This window comes from Camelus ferus, chromosome 19 (genome assembly GCF_009834535.1).
Source record: "Camelus ferus isolate YT-003-E chromosome 19, BCGSAC_Cfer_1.0, whole genome shotgun sequence".
Lineage (NCBI taxonomy): Eukaryota > Metazoa > Chordata > Mammalia > Artiodactyla > Camelidae > Camelus > Camelus ferus.
Window position 1 is genome coordinate 33729879 of NC_045714.1, and position 25992 is coordinate 33755870.

The following is a 25992-nucleotide window of genomic DNA, read 5'->3' on the forward strand; positions in this document are numbered from 1 at the left end:
GAGGGCGCAGGGACACCAGGGAAGGCGCAGGGGCCAGGTGTGAAGGGCCCTGGTGGGTGTTCCCTGCTCAGGAGTTTAGACTTTTTCCAGAGGGGTTCACTGTGGAGCTGGAGGGCCCAGAGGCAAGATTGGAGGCAGAGAGCCCAGTTAGAGCTGCTTCCAGGAATCCAGGCCAGAGAGACAGGGAGAATTTGGCAGATTTGAATGACATTGAGGCAGCAGAAGCCAGTTCTCAGTGATTGATTGGATATGGAGGAAGAAATTGTGCCAAAGTCTGTGTTTACCCGACACCTTCAAAGTGAGACCCCCCAGGGAGTGGCTCCTGCGGGGCCTGGGCATCGTGCCCCTCCGATGCTGGCTTGTGACACATCCCAGCTCGAGTTGGGGGGAGACGGAACCCCTGTGAAGAGAGACTTGGCTCCAGCCTCCCCTCCCAGCTCAAACAGACTCCAAATGAGCTTTCTGCTTAGAACTTAATATGTTAAAAATGACTGTGGTGTCCGCCTCTGCTTCCCAGCACCTGATGCTGTAGGAGCCGGCAGGCTCCCTGGGGAGAGAGGAAGAGAGAGGAGCTGATGGCATCACAAAGGGGCCTGGCTGGATACCACCTGAGTCCCCAAGATCAGATTGCTCCGTTCCAGTGAACCCTGGAGCACAGAGTGTCAAAGCCAGAAAGAAGGTTAGCCATAATCTCATCCAAACTCATTTCCATTTCATAGGTGGGGAGACAGACCCTGCAGGGAAGAAATGAATCGCTCAGGGTCACCAGGGAGGGGGGAGCACCCCAGCTCCTGACTTCAATTCTGCGTCCTGATGAAACGCCCGTGACCCCTGCGCCCACCAGAAGGATTTGGGAGGCACGCGGCTCCAGGTCAAAGGAAGCCTCAAGGTGCTTTCAGCTTCATGGAACAAAAAGATGAACTCAAAACACCTTAAATGCTGGTTCCCAAAGTGTGGTCCTCAGACCAGGCAGCATCAGCATCACTGGGAACTTGTTAGAAACACAAATTCTTGGCTTTGTCTACTGAGTCAGAAATGCCAGGGGTGGGGTCCAGCCATCTGTGTTTTAACTGGTGATGTTAATGTTTGTGTGTGAGTTTGAAAACCACTGCCTGAAGCAGTAAAGGTGTTTGTAATCGCACAAAGCAGGAGCCCAGGGCTGGTTACTTCAGTGGCTTGACGGCTGTATAAGGACCTGTCCTCCACCCTCAGTGTATGGGCCTATCTTCAGGCTTGGCACATCCCAGTCATTAGGTGGCTGCATCCGCTGACAGCTTCACAATGAAAAACATCAGGAAGAGAGGAGACTGCGTTCTCCGGGTTCTCTGGACATCTCTTTTAATCAATAAGAAACCTTTCTTAGAAGTACCCCCAGACATCCTCTCACATCTCATTGGCCAGAATTGCGGCACGTGCCCTTCTCAAACCAATCACTGGTCAGGAAAATAGTTGCCATGATTTGTTAGGAGTAACCTCCGGCTACAGAGAGGAAATACAGTGATAAAAAGCACAAACTCTCCAGTCCCTCCACCCCTCAAATCCGGGCTCTGCCGTTTACTCATTTCATGACCTTGATCAAGTTACTTAACCTGTTTCTCAGTTTCCTCATCTGCAAAATGGGTGCAATAATAACACCCATCTCATAGGATTCTTAGGAAGACTAAGTGAATTCATATTTTGAAAGCACATAAGACAAGAGCTGGCGATACAAGAGTCTGTTAATTAAATACAGATGCTGTTCTTTATCCTGATTTTTATTAATCTTATTTTTTATAACTTAACTATAGGGCTTGGGGATCATCCAATAACAGTTTAGAGAGCACTTCTTTGTTCTCTTTTTTGTTGGTTTGTTTGCAGGATATTCCATTACATGAGTGTGCATAATTTATTTAACAATTAAGTTGTTTTAAATTCTTGACTACCACAAATAGCGCTGCAATGGATAAACCTGGAGATATGTTGTTTCATGTGTGGGTGAGAATATATGTTGGACAACATCCTGGAAATAAAGTTGTGGAGTTGAAGGACCCATGTATGCGTAATTTTGATGGATAATGCGACATAGCCCTCCACAGCAGTTACACCAATTCACTCCCACCAGCAGTGTGTGAGGGGGCTGCTTCCCCAATAGTCTCATCTCTAAAGTAGTTACAACTTCTCAATCTCTCCTACCCTCATGACAATCCATGTTTATTGTTGCTCTCATCTGTCCAGAAGAAACAGACTCAGAGAAGTGAGGTGACTTGCCTGAGGATGATCAGTGAGCTCAGATGAGAGCTGGGATGAGGACCTGGTACAGCACATCACAGTTTACAGAGCACTTCCCCTCCTATAGCAGAAGACCACTTAGCCTGCATTGATGGAGAGGGAAGTGCCTAGAAATATATGTCCTTCTGAGAGGCATTTACTTCCTTCAATCACTGATGAGTACAGGAGGATCAATACCCCAGCTCCCTTCCCCCCAGATGCAACAACTCTGAGGTAACACCTACAGGATTTCTAGAGCACTGTTGTAGGACCAGTCTACAGCGGGATTTTGAGATGACACATCCTTGCTTGGCTTCTGTTCATTTTCTGTCTTGACTTCCCATCCTCTACCAGCTTTCCTGGGTATGCTTCACAGCAATTATACTAACATTATATCATAGCATATTATGTTATATGGAATCTTTACTTTCACTGGAATCCTTGTCTCAGGGTCAACTTCTGGGGACCCTAACCGAAGACCCCTGCCATAGTCTCCTTCATGCTTCCTTGTCATTGTATCCGTTTATACAGATGAGAAAACAGATTGGAGAAGTGGATAGTTGGAAGTCAGAGAGCTATCCAGTGGCCCAGGAAGGGATGAGTACCCAGGACTTCTAACTCCTCGTCCATGTTGCAGTGAGAATCTTCTACAAACACCTGCCTGAGTGTACATCTGCCCGCATGGCGTCTCTGGGGTCTCTGGGCTTCTGCCTCATCTTGTCTCTCATGTGATTAGGCTGCCCGATACTAAAATCAGTTCAGCATTTCATGTCGGTCACATCCTGAAAGCTGAGTTTGGCTGTAATTGCAGCAGGCAGACCATAATACATTTATTTAATGTACCTTGAATTAGGACCTCTTGCATATATTTGCATGCTATTTGCATCTATTTGATTGGACTGGGAACAAAAATCCCAGTAGATGTAGCTTTTGAGTCAGGCTGGCTGGAAAGGGGCTAAGGAGCCCCAGGCTTGGCCCTGCCCCTGGGTCTGCACTAATCAGTGGCTGGGCAGACCCTCCCCTCCGCTCCGCCCACAGGGCTACCTGGGCAGGATCTGGGGCTCTTGTGTGAGTCTCTTCTCACCCCAGGACTCGTCATGCCTAGGACTGGGGTGATGCCCTCTGTGTCCAAACCCCCTCTCTTACACATGTCACCCAGACCATGCTCCATGAAGGCCAATGTCACCTCTGTCTGGTCACCGCTGGATCCCCACAGACTGTTAGATGAGTGGATGAATGAGTAAACGGATGCACTGGCCTGGTTTATTTTCCCACAGCACAGTTCTGATCCTGTCCCTTCCTTGCTTGAAGACTTGTGATGGCTCCCTGTGAACACAGAATAAAACCCAGGGCTTCATCCTGCCATTCAAAGACTTTCATATCTGGTTCCAAGCTTATGAAGTGCAAACGCTGATTACACACCCACCAAAGTGGACGTGTGACCATGACCCTGAAACCTGGCTTGGAGAGATGCAGAGGTGAGCTGTCTGCCTTGCCTGGGTCACAGTTTCTCATTTCTCCTCCCTCCCTCCTTCCTTCTGCACACCTGGATAGAACACACTAATGATGCTTAGTCCTGGGCCAAACACCATGGTTGGAAGGGAAAACCCAGAAATGACACAGAAACCCTGCCTGAGAAGGGGCTGCCATATCTGCGAGGAAGGAGAGTCAGGGTTAGCCTCGGAGGCAGGAACCTAACGGCACTTCCCAGATTTGACCAGGAGGGGGCGGCAGCATCCCTGGTTATAGGCACTCCAGCATCAGAGATTTTCCCCAGTAGGAGTGTCTGAACATGCGAGCCAGGTGTGGATGAGTGTGTGTGTTTGCAAATGTGGGAGAAGGTCTGAGCGTGTGATTGAGTGCCCTGAGTGAGGATGTATGTGTTGTGAGTGCATTTATTCATTCAACTCTCTCGCTCATTTCAAGTGTTTTTTAAGCATCCTCTCTGCACCAAGCCCTGCTTAGATGCTTAGGACACAGCAGTGAGCACCACGAATGTGGTCCCTGCTCCCGGGAAGCCATGGCTGAGTCCTGGGGAGACAGAGAAGGAAGCAAGCCATCTGTGACATCACAAGCTGACCTCAGGTGAGGTTGGGACTCACTGAGACCCGGTGAGCAGAGAGCACGTCTCCAAGGAAGTGACATGGGAGCTGAGACCAGGAAGACAAGAAGGAATCAGCCAAGCAAAGATGTGGGAGATCACTCCCAGCAGAGGGAGCGAAGAGGGCAAAGGACTGATGGCAATGCCTGTAGGAGTCTGAAATTGAAGAGTTTAAATTTTATCTAAAGATAGCAAGTCCTCAGACTTTTTAAACAGGGAGTGATGTGATGTCTGTTTACAGTTTTCAAAGCTCTCTGGCTGCTGAGTGGAAAGTGATTTGAAACTGGGAAGGGTAGACAGTGAGGGGCTTCCTGCAAGGGTCCAGGCAAGAGTGGATGGTAGCCGGGCCCTGGTGTGACTGTGGAGCTGGGGGACAGACACAGGCTCCTGCGAGGGGAGGAAGCAGGGGCACCCCTGGGCTCTCTGCCTGGACAGGCTTCGACTTCTAAGTGGGAGCAGCTGTGTCAGGGGCCACTTTGCATTTTAAAGACCTGTTTCTGCCTGGGGCCCCTCTGTCTGGCTCCCTGGCCTGTCTGACCAGCTCAGACCTCTGAAGGCCAGCCCCTCCTGCCTCCTCTGCCTTAGGAGCAGCTGCTCCAGCCCTGCCCTCCAGGCTTCCCCAGGCTTCAGGGACACAGTGTTCTGCTTGGATCCCATGAGGGGACCTGTCAGCTCCAGGCAGCTGCCTCCTCACTAAGCTTTATCATCCACCCCTTCAGTCCTTCCTGGGGGGATGGGGAAGAAAGGGGCTTTGGAAACAGACAGGCTTTCCCAGGACTCTCGCTCTTGGGACCCAGGACCCATGGAGAGCAGCTCACTGGAGACTCAGCCACTGGCCAGCAGTGACCACCCAAACCCAGAGTGAAGACGTCTTTAGGAGACTCCAGCCCCAGCCCTGTATCTAGCTGGCTAAGCCAAAAGCAGAAATGAGTGGTCCCCTCCAGGACCTGCCAAATTGCACATTCAAACACACAAGAAAGGTTGCTGTTGTAAGTCGTTACATGGTGGAGTAGTTTGTTACACAGCAATAGCTAACTGCAATCAATAACCTTGAAGCTCAGCCCTGCCCTTACTAGCTGTGTGGGCTTGGTTAAGTAGCTTAACCTTTCTGAGTCTCAGTGTTTTCAACTGGAATGAGGATAAGGACACCCATGATGAAGTATTCCTAGGAGAAAACCTCGTGACACCCAGAGGGTGGCCTCATCTGTGAGGGGCCACACAGACAGCAAGCAGAGAGGTGGAAGTCTGGCCCGAGGCCTGTGCCGTGCATCTTGCTGGGTCTCTGTCCCACACTCCAATGCAGTCCCTAGAGACCCAAGCTGGGCACGGAAGGGGTGAGGTGATGTCTGAAGAAATGGGTTAGTGTCCAGAGACTCTAGGTCCATGATCCTGAGTGTCTCCACGGAAGGGACTGCCTCCTAGAGCCCCGGCCCAGGTGCCACACAGGCTCGTCCCACCCCAAGAAGCTCAGTGCCTTGACCACCTCACCCCAGGGGACCATCACCTCAGCTGCAGTCACACCTGGACCTTACATCACTGGGGCTTGGGAGGTGTCAGGCCCACAATTGCCATGTCTCTCCACCTCCTCATCTTCCTCCTCTCTCACCAAATCCATTTGGAAACCTACCTCCGACCTCCCCACCCCCGTCCTCCCTGTCCTCAGGCCACAGTTGAGGGGCTTCTGTTGACCCACTATCTGATCCGGGACAGGACACTTGACCAGGCTGAGCTTCAGTTCCCTCACCTGGACAGAGAGGACGGCGATCTCTGCTGAGTTCTCGTCAGGATTATGGGTTATAATGACCCCACAGGCGCACCTGTGTGCTTCTAGGAGGGCCACGTGCAAAGGCCCTGCAGATGGAAGCTTTGTTTCCAAGACTCCAAGGACACTCCACCTGCCCTCTCCAGCGCCCAGGCAGGTCTGGGCTGGGCTGGTGATGTGGGCCACCACCGGAACCTGTGGCCACCCACAGTGTGCGATGGTGCCTGTTGCCAGGCAACCAGCCTCAGCTTGGGCCCTGTGCCCTGGGGTCAGCCTCCCACAGCTGGCCTGCTATTTCTGGGCTGTGGGGCTGCCAATGTCCTCCTAGATCTCTCTCCTCCACTGAGCCTGGGAGGGAAGAGGGGGCAGGCTGTGCTTTGGGGGACTCCTTAGGTTGCCATGCCCCTCAAGAGGTAGACCTATTCTGGGTGGGGGAACTGGGGGAGGAGGGAAGCTGGAATGAGGAATCCCAAGCTGTCATCACACTTGGGGAAGGGAAGGAGCTGGCCAAGACAAAGAGCAAGTCCGTGGAGGGGACCGGATGGAGAAAAGAGGGGCTTTGCGTACACCGAGCAGCCTCTAATAAGACGCTAAGTGCTCCCTTTGCACCAGCACCGTGCGCATTTCCTTTCATCCCACTTATTCAGTGGCCATCTCCCCACAACCAAGAGGGGACAGGGGTCAGGGACGAAGCTGTCTCCCTGTGCAATGCCCAGTTCCAGAACAGGAATGCTGAAGTCGAGTCCTCATGACACCACAAGCGGGGACATTTATCATTTTTGATCACCCAGCATCCATCCTCTCCTTCCTAACAGAACCCAGATTTCCTTTTGAGGAGTGACCTTTCCCACATTGCATGAAGTCCTATTGATTTGACAATCACTTAAGATAATTTCCATCGTTCTCCCCTCCCACTGCGGAAGTTAATAATAGTAATAACAATAATAACATTTACTGCATGCTTTCTGACTGTCAGGCACAGGTTTACATACATATATTACTTCATTTCATCTTCCCAGTAAACCCAGAACATGGAGTCAGTGCCCTGAGCATCAGCACAAGGCCAAAGCAAGCTTGAAGAGTCACTTGCTAGGACGCAGGGGACTAGGATTTGAACTGAGACAGGCTGGCTCCAGAGGCTTCATGCTTTATCACCGCCCTGTGGGTGTCTTTCCCTCAGGCCCTGCTTCTTACTGCACGGGTACAGCCGAGGCTGGGCATGTGACTGCATGCAGCCTAATGGGCTTTTGACTCCTGAGCAGATGACGCAAGGATGGGAGCTTTGGTGGCGTGGCCTTTCAACAGGGAGGGACTGACAATCTGGTAGCCACTATTTCAGTTCCTGCCTGATTCCAAGCCTGGCTCTCCAGGCTTCATCTCTGTTCTGTGATCCCCAATAATCCCCCACTAAATTCTCCTTTTACCCAAGTCCCAAAGAACCTAACAGATACAAGACCAAGAGGTGATGTATCAGCTAGCTGCAGCTGTGGAACAAAACAGTCCCCCCAAATTTAGTAGATTAAAACAAACAATTATTTCTCACAGTTTTATGGGTTTCCTGGGGGAGTTCTTCTGGTTTGGACCAGCTCTTCAGGGCTAGATGATCTAGAATGGCCTCAATCACCTGTCTGGCCGTTGACAGGTTGGTTGGTCTGGAGCCTCAGCTGGGACAGCTTGGTTCTGTCTCTCCTGGTCCACATCCTCCATGGGGCTAGCTCAGGCTCTTCATGGGATGGTCTCAAAGTCTCAAAGAGTAGCACATGCTTTGCAAGCCTCTGCTTGTGTCCCATTTGCAATTGTCCCATTGGCCAAAGCAAGTCACATGGCCACGCCTGGAGTCAGGGAGAAGGGGAAACACCAAAGAGCACGGACAGAGGGAGGGGCCCTGTGTGGCCATTCTCACCATCCACCGCCAGCAGGGATTGTTAGCAGTGGGTGCCAGGATGATCACTGTGTCCAGATGAGGAAACTGAGGCACAGAGAGGGAGCCTGACTCTCAGCTGCCCTAGGCAGAGGCAAAGAGAGGATGTACCAGACCCTCTGGAATCTCTCACCTCAATCCGCAGGTTAAGGCGGGACCTGATTTTTCTCTCTGGTGTGAAACAAGCTGATACAATACTCCTTCTTGCAAAAAGGAAAAGCTACAGTGAAACATTTGGTGTGCAAAATTAGCGAGTCCCATTGCCTGTGTGGAGAGCTGACCTGGGATAATCGCCTTTATGCACAGAAAAGTAAGAAAGGGACCTGAAAGTGCTTCCCCAAGCCCAGAAAGGTTGCTTTCTTTTTTTAAAAAAAATCAATTACCTATTCCCACTTCAGAGAAAACATTTCACACATGCATTTTACATTCTAAGTAGAATCCAGCGCTCCTGGCTGAAAAATACCTGAAAATTCTTTTCAGGGACTGAGTGTCCAGACAGAGGCCCCCAATTACCTTGGCTATAGATGCTTCAGTAGGCGGAACACAGTGGCCATCTCAACAATGAATGACTCTTTCCATCCAGAAGAAAACCCCAAAGTGTAAAACAAGCCTTGGATTTCGTTTCCCCTCCCCCTGCCTGGTCTGCTGCCCACCAGGTTTTTCTGCCCCTCTTCCTCTATGTGACACTTACTGGTCATGTAGAGAAGGCATTGAAGAAACTGTCTTCCTCTGGGTCTGCATGAGCTCTGGCATCAGACAGACCCAAGATCAATCCCTATTCTGCCATCTTCTAATTGTGTGAAATTGGCTAGTAACTTAACAGCTCCTTGGTTTTCTCATCTGTAAAATGGGCACGAAAATCACGAGTCAGATCCAACAGTGTCCTAAAGAGCCATCCAGGTGGTCGTACCATGTACAAAGGTGAGGATGAGGAACACTTGTCAAGCCCTTTCTGTGTTCCTCAGGCTTCAGCCTCCCTTGGTCCTGACTGGAGGGCAGCAGAGGGTAGGGCTCGGCTCTGGGGCAGGGCTGCTGGGGTTCAAATCCCAGCTCTGCCACTCACCAGCGGCCGGACTCTAGGCAAGTCACTTCACTGTATTGTGCCTGGGTTTTCTAATCTGCGCAGTGGGTTCCATGTGGTGCCCACCTCGTAGAGCAGATGCATGGGCAGCTTTGGTTGTTACCGGGCAAGTGCTGAGGGAGACTCTGGGATCCTTGCCCCGGGGGTGGGAAGAAGAGGGCAAGTGTCAGAGGGCGGTCAGCTCCACCCTGGCCAGCCACCTCCTGTTTCTCTAGGTCCCCCATGCAGGGCCTTTGCACTTGCTGCTCCCCCCTCCCCAGCCCTGACCTGCCTCACCCCTCACTTCAGCCATGCCTCTGCTCAAGGGTCACCTGTGCAGGAACCCGCCCTGCCACCTGCCCTGATATGCGTCCATAACGCTGTGAGTTCAGTCACAACCACTGCCTGGTAGCAGAAGCGGACGCCGATGCTGGCAGAGCCCCGTGACCTGCCCTGGGTCACTCTGTGGGCAGGGGAGGCCTGAGGCCCTGGGTTGTGCCTCTCCTGGCAGCTCAGGCCATGAGTCCCAGCTCAGGAAAGGTCAGTGGGCAGACAGGCAGCATCTCACCCTGGGCATGTGTGGGCAGGGGGACGGGCAGTCTCGGCCTCCTGGGTCACCACTGCCCAGGCGGGGCGAGGCCCTGGGCAACAGTGTCCGGGACATACCAGCGCCTCCCAGGCCCTGAGCGTCTGTGCATCCTCCTTTCAGAGCCAGTGGGCACAGAGAATGGGCGGTGAGGCCTGTCGTGGCAATTAGGGAGCACAAAGCTGAAGGGTTGGCAGCTCGGGACACGGCCTGGGGAGCCTCTCTGGGTGAACACGTAATAAAAGGCCCTGCCTGCTCCTCGTACCCTGCCTGGTGCCAGATTATGTAACATGTTGATGCTGCGAGTGGCATCCACCCAGCCCTCTGAGAACTCTGCCTACACCCAGGAAAGGGGTCTCCGGTGAGGGTCCGGCTGGCCCCAGCCCACCCAACACGCACATGCACACACTGTCCGGACAGGGAGGCAGGCATCAGTAACTCAGGAAGTCTTTAGTGAGCACCTCCCATATCCCAGACACACTTCTAAGTGCTGGGAATACAGCAGGGACCAGGACAGTCAAACCGACCACCCTTGGAAAGTGGCATTCTGGCGAGGGAGACAGGAAGTAAACACGTCAGATCAATGGCAGGCAAATTGGTGACATGAGCTCAGGAGAAAGATGAAACAAAACCACAAGAGGGGAGGGAGTGAGCTGGGGAGCCGGAGCGGGGTGAGTGAGACCAAGAGGAGAGAAGACAGTCAGGGAGGGGACAGTGGCAGACCCAGGACCTTTGTGCCATGATAGGGCTTGAGTTGTCACCCTCAGTGCCAGAGAAGCCACGTGGGGTTTCCGAGGGCAAGCCCGGCTGTCAGCAAACATGGTTTCCCATCTACCAGCAGAGCTGGGGGCCTCATACCTCCCGAGGCTGTGGCAGGGGCTGGAAGGGACCACTGTGATGCTTCTCCATGTCTGGCCCCACCCCGACGACTCACCCAGCACTTTATTCTGAGCGCCACCCCAGGGACTCTGGAAGAGAAGGGCAGCAAGAGGAGCCGGGCTGGAGGGGACAACCATCCTGCCACCAGTGGCCTAGGCCAGACAGGCCAAAGGCTGTGGCTGCTGAGAATAGAAAGAAGCAGCAGGTGGTGGTCGGTCTGGAGGGGCCCAGGTACTGCCTGGTGCTCAAAGGTCTGAGCCCTAAGCCAATTCACCAAGCTGGAAAGACCCTCCATGGGGCAGCTACCCCTACCTACTCCCCTCCAGCTTTTAACTTCAATTCTAACCTTATACCTACGGAAAAGTTAAGAAGCTTGCAATGGACGCCCATATGCCCTTCATCTAGGCTCACCTATCGCTGGAATTTTGTCACATACGCACTTCCTTCTCTCTCTCCCTCTCTATCTCTTTCTCTCGCTCTCTCTCCTCTCCTTCCTTATCATCCTCCTTCCCTTCCTTCTTTCTTCTCTCCCTGGAGAGATAGACAGACAGGCAGATAGACAGGACAAGTATGGAGGTGTACGGGTGGAACTGTCACACAATTTCACCCCTAAATACATCAGCACGTACTCGTGTGCGTACCACCCAGAAACAAGGGCATTCTCCTCTACAACAAAAACACCAAACACCAAAGCAACCAGAATGCTTCACGTCGTCACGGTACAGTGTCATCACGCACTGTTACAATAAAATCAGCATAAAATCTGTTATCATGTGGCCCATATTCTGAATTCCCCAAACATCTTGACAATGCCCTTTACAGCTCTTTCAATTGGACTGTTTTTTCAACCCAGGATTCTATCAAGATCAGGAACTTCTCTTGGTTGTGACATTCCTTTAGTGCCTGACCTGGAATGAGGGTGTCCACTGCACCCTCCACGCTGCCTAGTTTTTCTTTCATGACATTGACATTTTTAAAGAGATAGCCCAGTTGTCACGTTGAATGTCCCTCCAGTTGGGCGTATCTGATGGTTTCCTCATGATTAGATTCGGGTGGAACATTTTGGGTAACAGCTCTACAGAGGTGAGGTTGTGTGCCCTCCGGCACATTATATAAGGAGGGCGTCATGCCAGCTTATCTTGTCATCAGTGATGCTAAATGTGATCATTTGATTAAAGTGGTTCCAACGGATCTCTCCATTGGAAAGTTAATCTCTCCCCTTGTAAGCAATTCATCTGTGTAATGAATGATGATATTTGTGTCTGTGTGAATATCCTGTGTGAATTCTCCCCAGATTTTCATGCAGTGAAAGCTATGGATTCCTTGCCGGAATCGATTACTGCATTGGTGGCTGCAATATGGAAATTCTCCTAATTCTGTTACCCTTTCTACACTCTTCTGTAAGGAAAAGCTTTCCTCTTCCTCCCCTCCCTCTTTCTGTAGCATTACCACGCATTCTCTTATTATTGCTAGTCAATGTGTTAAAAATTCATTATCACCATTGTTCTTTTCGATGTTCAAATTGTTCCAGGTTTAGCCTGTGGGAGTCCCTTCAAACTGAATCTTGTGTCTCCCAGCTTTTTTTAAATAACAATTTTATTGAGGCACAGTTGACATAGTGAATTGCACATGTTTGGAGTGTTCAATTTAATAACTGTTGATGTATGTGTACACCCATGAAACCGCGTCCACATTCAAGATAGTGAACATACCCATCACTGACCAAAGCCTCCTCGGGCATCCTCATTTTCATTCCCTAATGTTCCCTCCAGTCTTCCAGCATCCCCAGGCAACCACTGGTCTGCTTTCAGTTACTATTGATTGGTTCGCGTTTTCCAGAGCTTTATATAAATAGAATCATACTTTCATATGATTCCTTTTTTATGTCTAATTCCTTTCGCTCAGCATAGTTACTATAGATTAATCCATGCTGTTGGGTGTGCCAAGAGTTCATTCCTTTTTGTCGCTGAGTAGCACTCCATCACATGGATGTATGCAATTTGCTCATCTGTATGTTGATACGTCGATGGACATTTGGGTTGTTTCCTGTTTGTGGCTATTACAAATAAAGCTTCTGTGGACACTCATGTAAGTCTTTATATGGACATATATCTCTTTTTCTCTTGGTTAAATACTTAGGAATGGAATAGCTTGATCATATGGGAGATGTACATTTAATTTTTAAGAAACGGTCAATGTGTTTCCAAGCTGGTTACACCATTTTCCATTCCTTTCAGCAGAGTGTGAGAGTTCCATTTCCTCCACATACCCACCAAGATGGCCATTTTCTGTCTTTTTTAATTTTAGCCATTACATTAGATATCCAGTGATTATCTCATTGTGGTCTTAACTTGTTTTTAAATGAATGACAAATGACGTTGAGCATTTTTTCACATGCTATTTGCCATTTGTTTATTTTCTCTTGTTACATGTCTTTTCAAATCTCTTGCTGAGAGTCGGAATCAAGACAGCCAAGTGCCACCTTGTTTATATCAGCTGGGACGTGCGCCCCGGGCTCCCCTGTGCATCCTGTGAATCACTAACTGCAGCAGCACTGTCATCACAGACTCGGGGTCACAGATGAACTTCAGAGGGTATGTGAATTCGCAAATGTGGAGTCCGCAAATCATGAAATTCTGTCTCTCCAGTCATTTAGGCTTCCTTTAATTTTTCTCAGCAATATTTTGTAGCTCTCCAGATTTATTTCTAAGTAGTTCATATTTTGATGGCATTGTAAATGGTATTATCCTTTCTATTTCAATTTCTGATTATTTATGGCTAGCACAGAGAAATGCAATTGATTGCTGTATATCGATCTCATATCCTGGAACCCTGCTAAACTCAATGAATTTTAGTAGCTTTTTGGTAGATTCTATTGGATTTTCTTTCCTTTTTTCCAAATAGAGCACCTTAATTAATTAATTTATTTATTAATTTATTGACATGTAGTATAGTTACAATGTGTCAATTTCTGGTGCACAGCATAGTGTTTCAGTCATACATATACATACATATATTCACTTTCATAATCTTTGTCTGCTATAAGATATTGAGTATAGCTCCCTGTGCTATACAGAAGAAATCTGTTTTTTTTTATTTACTTTATATATAGTAGTTAGTACTTGCAAATCTTGAACTCCCAATTTATCCCTTCCCACCTTGGATTTTCTACATAAATGTCGTGTGCTCATCAAGACAGTTTTACGTCTTCCTAATCTCATGAATCTCATGCTTTTCTGTTTTTAGTCTTATTTCTTGCCTCTTTGCACTGGCTGGAAATTCCAGGACAATGTTGAATGGTGAGAGTGGACATCCTTTCTTGTTCCTGATCTTAGGGGGAAAGCATTCAGTCTTTTTACCATTAAGTATAATGTTAGCTGTAGCTTTTGCATGAATGTTCAAGAAGGACAGATCTGAAGGGGTTTAGCCCTTGTTGGAAAAGGTATATAGTTCAGCCACCAGATAGCAGAGAAGTTTGATGATTTAACCAGGCTGGGGCTGCTGTGGAATTTCCGGGCAAGCACTCACTAGACAACTGTCCAGAGTGTATACTTGTAGGGACAGCAGGCCTTTAGCAAATAGTGTCAAGGGCAGTGGGGGCCTTCAGGCTACCCAGGCCACACACAGGCTTGCAGAGGGAGCAGTGCTAGGTACATGAGACTCTCCAGGACACAGGCAACTGTGTGCAGGTCACGAGGGGGCTGTGGTTTCAAGAGGGCTGTGGAAAGGTTATCACTGGGCTGAGGCTGCAAATTCACAGATGGATTGCAGTCTGTGCCTGTGGCTGGGATAGGAATCCACCGCAGACCTCCCTCCCCAAGCTGGAAATTCCAGGAGGCCTTTCCCTCCTGCCATGCCCCTCCAGAGTCTTCTACGGAGAGCTTAAAATTGTGCTCACTTTAAAGAAGGAACTCTTAAAGGAATTCTGTTGTTTATTCTAAAGCACATATTGAAGGAGACTTTAGAACGAGAGGCAAAAAATTAATAACTGACACAGGCGGGCAGAACTCAGTGTATTAACTACTCTCCAAAGCTGGCTGGGGAGGGTGGGTGAGGGGCTCAAGAATAGGGTGTGCGCGTGTGCGTGTGCGTGTGCGTGTGTGTGTGTGCTGTGGGGAGGGAGGATCCAGAGAAATGGCCCTGGGAAGTGAATTTGGGGCCCTGAGAGCAGAGACCTAGCTGGACTCTGGGGTGAGGGCGGCTGGCTCAGCTCTGCAGGCATCCACGGCTAATCATCTTTTATTCCCCGATTACTGCTCATCTGATGACCTGGGAAAACAAAGGACAACTTTTCTATGCTGGAATTGGGTGGCCTTGTCTCCTGAGTCCCCTCCACAGGCCTGGATGCCTATCCAGAACTATGGGAAACAGATGGGGACAGGCTGCACCCCACCGGGAGACTGGGACCAACGAAAGTCTCTTAGCCCCTTAGGTCTATCTTGCCTGGACCAAAGTTCTCAGGATATGTTCTCTGTGTGTCCCTCGCCTGACTCTACACCTCCGCCTAGGCTCCTTCAGGACTGTCAGCTTGGGACATGGAGTTTGGCACAGCTGAGGGCTCAGAAACATCCCTGTGATGAGGGAATACTGGTCTAGATGTATTTCATCTTTGAGTTGTCTGCAGTGCCCAGCAGAATAGGTGCTCAGTGGATACTCAAGGCGAAAGGAAGAAAGCAAACTAGATGTCGAGGAGCTCCATGAGCTCACTGAAGAGATCACAGTGTTTTTTTTCTTTTCAGTGTTCAAAGTATTTCATTTGTCTTAATTCATTCAGACTTCAGAATAATCTTGTGATGATGTTTATCACATTCTCCATCTTAGAAGTGAAGACCACAAAGCCCAGAGAGGTTAAGTAACTTGCCCAGGACCACACAGGAAGTGGCAGACCTGGGACTCTAACCCAGGCACTGAATTTCAGACCCCACTCTCTTAATTGTCACAAAATGCTGCCTCTTCACCCATCTCTCCTGTATCTCCTGTCCTAGAAGAGTGCTGCCACATGGACGGCGCTCAATACAGAGTCACTGAGTAAGGGAAGAACCCAAGTTGACAGCTCTCCCAGCAGCAGGTAGTCCCCCTGGATGCACCGCACAGGTGCCCTTTGCCCCAGCTCTGAGTAAGGTGCCCCGGATCCCCTCTGGCTAATTCGAGTATTTTCTTTCTGAACCCAAGGCTGCGGTGCTATTATTAATAATGGTGATGCCTAACCTTTATTAGAATGAACCAGAGGCACGCTCGCTACTTGCCGACCCAACACTCAGTCTCCCCTCAACCTTAGTGAGGTTGGTCCACTGCCCCCGTTGGGTCCCAGCCTCATTGGAACCAGATGTGGCCCCATGCTAAGTTCTAGCCAATGAGAAGTAAGTGGCAGGGTGGCAGGGGTTTTGGGGGACGGTGCCATAAAAGGACGGGGCGCTCATTTTTCCTCCCTCCCTCTTTGCTGCTGCCTGGGATGAGGGGAAGATGCCCGAAGCTCCAGCAGGCTTCCTGGACCGGGAGGTGACCTTAAAGGTGGAGGCCCTTTGCTGAAGACGTTGGAGCAAGAAGCCAGAAGGAGATGGGACCCCTGATGACTTCATGCAGTCAGCCCCATGGGCTGTCTTTAAAGAGGCAGAGCAAGTTCCAAACCAGGCAGGCTCTCAGAAGGGCCTGGGTCAGCACTGCTGACTGCAGGTGCCTCCCAGCAGACCTTGAGTTACTCATCGCATCGGGTGAGCATGAGCTGGAGGGCAGCAGGGCTCTGCCAGCATGGGAAGCAGGAATGCGAGGGTTTTGGCAGGGGCCTCGGTCTGCTGGCTGGGGGAGCTGCTCTCTGTGTTCTCACCACATTCGAGTTGTCTGAGCTGGGGCCTTACTGCATTTGGCAGGAGACCCAGACCACGGTTATTAAATTCCTCATATTCCGATTGCCCTTAAGGAACAAGTAGACCAAGCAGAGGCAATTATTGGAGGCTTTTGCAAGAGGGAAGTGATTCCAGCCCCCAGGTGAAACAGGATGGGGCGGCTAAGGTCCCCTGACAGGGAATTAGGATCTGAGAGCTGCAAAGATGATCTGGTTTTGCATTTCCCGAACATTAGTGTCAGGAGCTGTTACTAGGTGTTCAGTGTGGAAGCACTGATGATCCAAGAAGCTTGGAGGCTGGACCAAGGGATGGGTCTCAAGGCCATAGGCTCTCCTCGGGGTGGGACATGAGGCGAAAACCACCTGGGAGGTGGGGAGATGCCACAACTCTCCAAGTCAAAAGGCTAGAAAAGGAGGAGGGTGCAGTGCTCACTGCAGTCTGTCAGGGCCCTGCAGGTGGACGGGCCACAGCACGGCCTGGAGAGGGCGGAGGGCCTGGGTCACGCTCCACCCTGCCTTAGTCCACAAGCCCCAGAACATCCTTCTGTCTCAGGCCTGGCACTCCAGGATGTGCCTGGCTTTTCCGAGTCCTTCCTCCTCTGGACCTGGAACCCCCTGCCTGCAGGGCCTGCCTGGTTCACAAGCACCGAGTAGGTGACTGAGAGCAGGTATTTACCAAGTGGTTAAGCCAGAGGCTGGAACTAGAGGGACATGAGGAAGCAGGGTGGAAGGGACTGTCAGTGAAGGCCAGGTGCCTAACTTCCCCTTCCACTGGAGTGGACACTGGCCTGCTCTGGGCGCTCTAGACCCTTCTTCCCTCCAGGGCCTGGGGGACTCACCTCTCTCCTCTGCAGTCTGGCCTCAACAGACCCCGTGTTACAGCAATACGCCCCATATTCTTCATCACCCAGGCCCAAATCGGACACACTGTGGCCCTTCAAGCCCCCTCATTTCTGATCTCTGCCCAAATTAACCCCCCAGTGCCCAGGACACGGGGAGATATGGAAATGCTCTGGTGCCAACCATGTATGTGGCATGAAAAACCTTTAGTCCTGCCAACCAGCATATGAGGTGGGTATTTCCTATTTTGCAGAGAGGCAAATGAAATCAGAAAGGCCATCTGCCTCAAGGTCAAGGAGCCAACAAACAGCAGAACCAGTCTGTTCTCTGAGCCCTGCACCTAGCGCCTGATTGGATCTGAATCTAAGTAACTATTTGCTAGTCTCCCCTCACCCACCATTGGCAGTGCAAGGCCATAGACGTTCATAACACCCGCTAGGGTGACAACAAAGACAGTAACAAGTGTGGGCAAGAATGTGGAGAAAGGAAAACCCTCGCACGTGGCTGGTGGGAATGTAAAATGGTGCACCCTCTTTGGAAAACAATGTGGCAGGTCCTCAAAAGTTATGCTGTGATTGTATGACCCAGCAATTCTGCCATAAATGTATGTGCCCAAGGGCATTACAAACAGGCCCATGGAAAAACTTGTACAGGAATGCTTCCATTATTCGTAATAGTCAACAAATGGAAACAATCCAAATGTCCATCAACTGGAGGGTGAGTAAAAAAATTTGGTATCTCCATACAATGGGATACTATTCAGCAGTAAAAAGGAACGAAGCACTGATATACACTAGGACACTGACGAGCCCTGAAAACAACATGAAGTGAGAGAAGCCGGCCCCGAGGTCACTATTGTATGAGTCCGTTTATCTGGAACGTCCCGAAGAGGCAAATCCATAGACACAAAAGGTAGATTAGCGGTTGCCTGGGGCTGGGGGCACGAGTTTGGGAGGGGATGACTGCTGATGGGCATGGGTTTCTTTTCTGAGGCAATAACAACGTTCTGGAATTAGTGGTGATGGTTGCACAACTCTGAACATACTAAAACCCACTAGCCTACACACTTCAAAAGGGTGAATAATCTCAGCAGTTACTAAAAAGAAACATCCTTGTGGGTCGTTCTTCTCCAAGGTCCAGGCCAGCGCCCGGGCTCAGCACAGATGTATCCTTTGCAGGAAGTTTCCTCAGCAGAAGCTACTGGACACCAAAGCTCGGGCCTGGAACGCAGCATGCGGACTCTCAGATCGGCCAGGAAGCCTGTCTTATCTTTCTCTCCCAACCTACATTCCAAAGTCCTGACTGTCCTCCTGCGGCTGTTACTCCTCTGCTCACCAGGCCTCCTCAGGAAAAGCCCGGATGGTGGGCGCCATGTCCAGCACCAAACCTGACCGGGTTGGCAAGCTTTCCCGAGGCTGAGGTGCCGGGTCAGAGCTCGGGGTCCAGCAGACTTCCGGAGGATCCCAAATCTCTCTTCGGGAAGAGGGAACTATAGAACCATTTATTGAGAGTGCGAAGTACTGGGCCCAATACTAGGTTCTTATTATTTAACCTCTAACTGCCCTGAAGGTAGCTATCATCACCGCCCCTGTACCTGAGAGGGACGTGCTGCGAGGCTGAATCGCCGTCCCAGCCGGCATGCGGCATGTGGGTCTCCTGGTGCACCAAGCGTTCTGGACTTCTCTGGGCTTTAGTTTTCTCATCAGCAGAGGGGCACACACACCCACCACGCAGGCCAGTGGAGGTAACAGAAGCACCCGGCCTTTAATAAATGCCCATCCCCCTTCCTCACGGGATGTGGCATTTGCTGGCCAGGCAGAGGGAGATGGCTACACGCCCTTTCTCTTACCCCCATGCCAACCACTGCTCTCCGGACATGGGTGCTACCCCCTCCACCCACAGAGCTGCCCTGCCCCTCTGAGAGCCCACCTCCCTGCTGAGCTTTTCAAGGGGAGAGCCCCCTTCCCCTTGCTGCGGTGGCTGGAAGGGCCTTGGAGATGTCTGGAGGGGCTGGCAGTGCTGGCTGGGCCCTGGGACACTGGGGAGGGCCGACCAGGCCTGGTGTGGCCTCCCAACCCCCACGTGCAGGTTCCTTGCTGCCCAGTGCCTGCCCCGGGCGCAGTGGGAAGGCCACTCACAGCCACCAGGCGTTTTCTCTCCAAGCAGCAGGGTGTCCCATCTTCCCACCCCTCACCCACCGAGCCCTGAACAGGCTCCTCCAAACAGGAGGCAACAAAACCACAAAGCACTGCTTTTCAAATCACGTATGGCTTCTTTGACCCCATCAAATAACTTTATTCACACAAACGTCCCTTAATTTACAAAGCCTCAGTCATTCATACACATTAGGGGGATCCACAGTGTTCAAGGAACTTAAATATAATGTATCATACCAACCCAAGTAAACCAAGTACAAAAAATATTCATATATAAAGTTGTTCACACGTAGGTCCTAGATTACCAGCTTCTGTGCAAAAAAAGAAAATAAAGAAAAATAGATTTATTAACTAGTCTTTGTAACTAACTCTGTGCCTGGGTCAAATCCTCCCTCACACCCAAGCTGGCCCCACACGAGTGTTAAATCATTGCAACAAACTCCTCTGCCCTAATGGAGAGGCGCCTGGAGCACAAAAAGATTGCTTTAAAACGACCCTAAATAAACTCCCTTCCTCCTGTGGCCTCTCATGGGAAAGACACGGGGCCTCCTTCCCACCTCCGCTGCCGTCCTGGGGGCTCTGGTGGGGGCTCTGGGAACCGAGGGCAGTGGACTCATCCCTTGACCGCTGTGGAGGCTGACACGAGCTGACCTCACGGCACACTCCCAGTCCCTGATCCCACCCCTCCTCCAGGGTCTCTCTCCAGACAGGAGCCCCTGCCCTCTAGGCCTGGGCAGGGCAGGATCAGACGGCCCAGGATGTCTACAAGGCTGTGCCTCAGCCCCAGGCCTGGGGCCCACAGAGCGCGTTCTCAGGTCGCCAGGTCCTAGGAGACTCCAGCAGCAATGCCTGTCTGGGGGCCACCAGACAGGCCCAGGTTGAGGAAAGGAGCAAGAACCCAAGAGCCCCACTCGGAGGCAGAGCCACCAGTGCCCCCCAGGTAGGCAGGGAGAGCGGAGCGCTTGGTGGGCAGGGCTGGGAGCCCAGGCAGTGCGGAGCAGGGCGGGGGCAGTTAGGGGTGGAGGCCCTGCCTCTCTAAGCTTCCTGAAGATACCCCGAGGCTGAAACCCAGACATCCACCCAAGTAAGATCTGTCTTCTGAAAAGGTAAACAGCCAACAGCAAAAAAAGAAAGATTCCCACAATGCCAGCTCTTCTCCTTTTCTTAGAAAAAGACTCAAGCAAAAAATAATAATAATCTTATTGCTCCAAACACTGGTTTTCTAGGCGATAACTGCTATGTTAAGGAGCCAAGACGCTTGGAGGAAGGGAACGAGGGAGGCAGGGAATGTCCAAGGGCAGGAAGGCCGTGAGGAAGGTGGTCTTAGCACCGCAGGATCGGGGGCGGGGGCAGACGGGGCGCAGGGCCAGCGCCCCAGCCCCCTGCCTTCACTCACTCTGGGGTCACCACCGGCAGTGCCATGAAGTAGGCCAGGCCCCCTCCAGGGATTAAATCTCCACCCAGCATTGGGTACGTTTCTCCTCCAGCTGTAAACAGGGTATTTCTTAAGTAAACATTGAATACACTCCCTCGGAAAGGCAGCTGTGGGGCGCAAACCACATCCGAGTGAGAAGAAGGAATTCCCGTTCTCTGTCTTACTGCTTCTGGGATGAGAGGAGGCTAAGGCCTGTGACCCTAGTCCCGGTGCCCAGGAGGAGTCAGATGGAGCTGGTCTCAAAGGCAGAGACTGTGCATCCTCCGGGCTAGAGGTAAGAGGCGGGGGACCTGCGGGCTGGAAGGAGGCCGAGAGCACCCCTGTCTGAAGCACAGTTCGGTCCTCAGCGAAAGCTGCTGCTGAGAGCCCTGGGCTGGGTGGGGAGCTGTGTGCCTGGCTACAGCTCTCAGGAAGGGATGAGGGACAGGGGGGGAATCCTTCCCAGGTGGCTATCTGTGAGTGGGAGTGAGAGTTTAAATGACAGATGGACAGAGACAGGGAGAAAGAAGCCGTGGACTTCCAGCTGGGCTGGGCAGTCGGGTCCGGGGTGGGGTGTAGGGGTGGAATAAGGCACTATGATCTGTCCGGCTGATTCCTCTCACTGAGGGGAGACAGAGCTCAGGTCCGTATGGCTGTGGCCCAGATCCTCCCTCCAACTGGCTGTTTTTCACAGATCCAAGAAGAGAACAACTGACTGCTAATGAGGGCTGGACACTCCTAGAACTTGGACGGCACTAACAGACTTGGTGGCACTGAGATGCTGTGTCCCAGAGCGGCTGCCAGGCCCAAGACTCAGGTGGAGACGATAAAAGGCAGGAAGAGATGAAGACGGGCTGAGGGAGAGGCTTCCGGGGTCTAACCAAGGCTCGCCCGAGCTGGGCAGAGGTGGGCTGACAGGGCTGACATCCGGCCGGCCGCAGGGCGCCCGAGGCAGACGAAGTGGAAAGCAGGGGTGGCAGGAGTCAGGCACTTGGGGTAACAAGGGACAGGGGTCTGCCACGAAGCAGGGATGGGCTGGAAGTCCTGCAAGATGAGGGTACATGGAGGCTGTGACCTCGACCCAGGCTGCCCACCTCACCCAAAAGGTATGGCCACCTGTGACCTACAGCTCCAAGGCCTTAGTCAGGGGTGAAGAGACCGGGGGAGGGCAGAAGGGAAAGACGAGCAAAAGGCAAAAAACCTGTTAGGCCTGAACCCTCATTAGGTCCTCAGAGTGAGGGCTGCGGCCAGGGAGAGTTGGGGGTGCTGAGTCTGGGGACTGTTCTCCCACGTGCAGAGGGACAGCTGCCCCAGGGAGGGCAGGGAGATGGGCAGGCAAGGAGCGCCTGCTGCGATCTGGGGTGCGGCCTCCCAGCTGCAGCTCAGGGGACTCTCAAGGGGTGGCTGAGAAGTCAGAGAGGAGAGAGAAGAGACAGGCGATGACAAAGGACTTCGGCCGAGGGAAGGGAAGGGCCTGCCGACCACCTGCAGCCCTGCCGGATGCTGCCAACCACAGCCAGCCATCTGCCCAGGAGGAGGAAGCGGCCTTGGGATGTGAGGGCGTGAAAAGGCGGGAAGAACGTGAGCAGCTGAGTCCATGAGTTCGGGCTGACGCTGTGCTGGTCTCTCCCAAACTCCCCAGGCGAAGGGCTGTGGCTTTGAGGGGAAGCCCCCTTGGTCACACACCAACTGAGACGCCCTCGAGCACCTCCCCTATCCATCCTATGCTGGTTTAGAGAAAACAGGAAACAAAAACAAACACAAAGAATGCCTTTCCCCTTTCCTGCATGGCCACAATGGGGTGGGTGAGGTTCTGGAGTAGCCGAGGGGCTTCCAGGGAAGGGTGATAAGGGAGAGCGAGGGGCAAGGACACCCCACTTGAGAGGCCCAGGAGGAGGGGGCTGCAGGAGCAGTGCTGGAGGGCGGGAGAAAGGCTGTACAGACGGTGGTGGGATCAGGGGCACGGTAGGCTCCCTGCTCTGGGCAGGTCCACCCTTTCCCCATGAGACGCCTTTACACTGAGGGAGGTGCCTAACAGTGAGTCCCTGGGGTGAGGAAGATGATGCCTGACACCGTCACTGCATGGGGCCCGGCACACAGGGCACACCTGTCACTGGGAGCAGATGACAGTGGTAGCCACTCAGGACACCCTGTTCTTATGGCAATGGTCACAACCGGATCACAGGGACTCGGGGGAGGTCTCTGACAACCTGGATGTCTGGTGGGCACACCTGGGAAGACAATGATCCAGGAGGCAGTAGGTGATGGATGCTGACCTCACAGGAGTGACAGATGCCCACCAAAGACCCAGCTGTGTCCCGGACAGAGGTTTGGCACGACAGTTTTTTCCTGGGACTCTTCCTCCAGGAGGAAGGTCACTAACAGAAAGGCAGGCTTGTAGAGCTGGGGTGGGCTGGCCACCCACCTGCCAGGAAGTACAAGATGGTCACCTTCTGTCCCTCCCCTCTCAGAGCTCCTAGGTATAAAGGGCGGCAGAGGGAACAGAGTCCCGCCGCTGTAAGTCCTGGTGTGTCCTGGGGCTGCCAACAGCTTATGGAGGACAAACCCGCAGTTTCGATCTTCTTTCTCCAGTTCTCCTGGCTGAGCCCTGGTCTTCCCCTTCCAGGTGGTTCTTGGCTTCCGATCATCTACAAGGCCCAAGGGCCAGCAAGGAACCGCCCATCAGGGAGTCCGGCAGTTCCTGCATCTGGTGGGAGGCAGCATACAGGCCTCCTTCTGGCTTCTTGCCCCCCATTCCAGGAGAGATCCCCAAATTCTACATGGAGAGGCAGACCTTCCCTGGGGAAGTGAGGTGTTATAAGCAGAACTAGGAGATGGGTAAAAGAAAGAAGATACGGAAAATAAAGGACAAAAATAAAATAGCTCCCTAATCCCTTGTAAAAATTAAAAATGAAATTTATACATATGCTTTGTCCATATTGGGTTTCTTTAAAGAAACTGGTGCCTGTCCACAGCATAGCTCTTCTGAAGTCTTAATTGTTTAAATTAAAAAAAAAAAGAAAAAGACTAAAAAAAAAAAAAGAACAACAACAAAAAAATTAAGCAACTAAAAGGCGGGGGAAAACCCAAACAAAAGCTTCACATTGCTGGAGACCCAGCTGTCGGGAGATCGCCAACCGGCCAAGCCACAACCTGTACCCTCTGCCGTCCTCTGTGCGAGATCTGATGAGACTGTGGGTCCCGAGGATCAACCTGAAAGACAGAATGCAGGGAAAGAGTGGACGTGGGTCAGCGGGTGTGGGGCACCTCCAAGCTCCAGATCCCCACTAGGTGAACTCAGATCAACCGAGATGAACTCAGGAGGAGCTGGGCGGTGCTGGGGGAGCGGGAGGAGGTTTCTAAGTACTTTACATGGAGTGAATCTGGCCTCACTACGACCGCCCTGCAATAGACACTAGACACGTCATTCTCCTTTTTCAGATAAACTGCGGTGCAGGTCAATCGACATGCCTGAGGTCCCATCGACTGAGGGGCACTCTGGTGGGAAGTCCAGGCATGGGGGCCCCAGCTACAAATCTGACCTCAAACCCTGTTCCCCTCTCCTGGCTTCTGCACACTGTTAGCAGAAAGGTGCCACAGGACTCTAGCTGGTCGGTCCAGCAGCCTTGGCAGTGCAAGTTCCCCACCCTCCCCTCTCCACCCTCTCTGACTAATCGTGTTGGACTGAAACTCCAGAGCAACTCTCTCAAGTTTACTCATCCCATTTTAGAGACAAGAAAAATGAGGCCCAGGCATGTGAGAACTGCACTAGGCCACCTGCCAAGGGCACAAGAGGAGCAAGGTGCACAGCCAGGGGCAGTGCTGCGCCCCGTGCTGCCGTGCCCTGCCGTGGTTAGAACGAGGCTCTGGCACAGAGTGGCTCTGCCACTTGACTCTGCAAATTTCAGTCCTCTGGTTCCTTGGTCTCATCACCTGGACCACATCACAGGTTACTATGAGGATCAGATGAACTGACATATGTAAAACTGACAACAGTCCCTGGCTGTATTATCATTCACTATTATTTGGGAATGGCCTTGGTGCCAGGATCCAGGAACGAGACCAGCCTACCTTTTGGGGGCCTGTTCTAGTGGAGATCTGGAAAACAAAGAGACCACAGAGATTAGCCCTGGGCCAGCCCCCACCCTGCCCAGCCAACTTTCCCAGTCTGAGCCTGATCAGAGCTAAGTATAGCCCTACCCCAAGCAGGGCAGGCCACCCAGGGTAGCGATGTTCTGTCTCTGCGGCAGGTGGTCTCATCTAAGAGTTTCAAAGTGCCCTCTCTCGCTCAAATCACTGAATCAGAGGAGTCTTTCCCAGCATGCTTGAGCCTCCCACCCCCCACTGGCTTCAATGCTCTGAAAGCCCTCTGCAGCCTGACAGGTGCCCTCCCCACCACAACCTGCCTCCTGTGCAGCCTGATAACACTGGCCTGTCATCCTCAGGTCCTGGGGAGATGCCTCACGAGAGGCAGCAGGGTACAGTGATAGTGGATCATTTATTTTCTACCTGTCAGCCTTTGTTTCCTCCCCTGAGAAACAGGGGGCTCTTTTCTGAGGTTTGAATGGACTGTAAAGTACTTGTTCATGGCAGGGACCGACTCCTCGATGAGCCCATCTTCTCCTAGCCATTTGCCCCCAACCAGAAACTAGGCATGTGTCAGCCTTGAACAGGCTGTGGTCCGAGCCGCTTAATCGTCCAAACTGCTTCCAGCCAGTGAGGATGCCGCGGCAAAGACACGCACTGCACTGGAGGAGTGGGACAAGGCTTTCCGGAGAGCAACGTGGGCACGTTTTCAAAGCTTGGGATGTCTTTAGACCCTGTAATTCCACTTCTGGAACTCTAGTTTAACTGATTATCCTAAATATGAGAAGGACTTTGAGAGTAAAGATCCTCACTGAAGTGGTATTTAAATTATGAGGCAATAACCCACAAATCCAAAAGTAAGAGACTGAAACAAATGACCCATCTACTTGGTGATACGGTACAGAGGAAACGAGAGGGCTGTGGCATTTTGAACATTATGGCAGGAGCACTTGCATGGGTTAAATGGAAAAAGTGGGCTACAAAGTCTGTGACACAGAGTATGACCCTGAGATGTGAAAAACAAAACCTCTAAGTATAGGAAATCTGGCAAGAAACACATCAAAATGCTGCACTTGCCGTGGGCGTTATTTTCTTCTT

At 51.8% G+C, this 25992-nt stretch overlaps 1 protein-coding gene across 3 annotated transcripts in view; it reads right to left on the reverse strand.

Annotated features, from left to right (window-relative positions):
• STK35 (serine/threonine kinase 35) overlaps positions 1-25992 on the reverse strand; it is a 95902-nt gene that overhangs the window by 39596 nt on the left and 30314 nt on the right. Inside the window, exons 4-5 of one of the 3 annotated variants that reach the window (XR_004313173.1) lie at positions 24880-24906; positions 19491-24021 (exon numbers count right to left, since the gene is read on the reverse strand). The exons of 1 other annotated variant lie outside the window; for it this stretch is intronic. The gene's annotated coding sequence lies outside the window, so the exon portion shown is untranslated. Of the gene's footprint in view, positions 1-19490; positions 24022-24879; positions 24907-25992 lie in introns of those variants that run through there. One more of the 3 variants, XM_032461982.1, reaches the window with a different exon arrangement.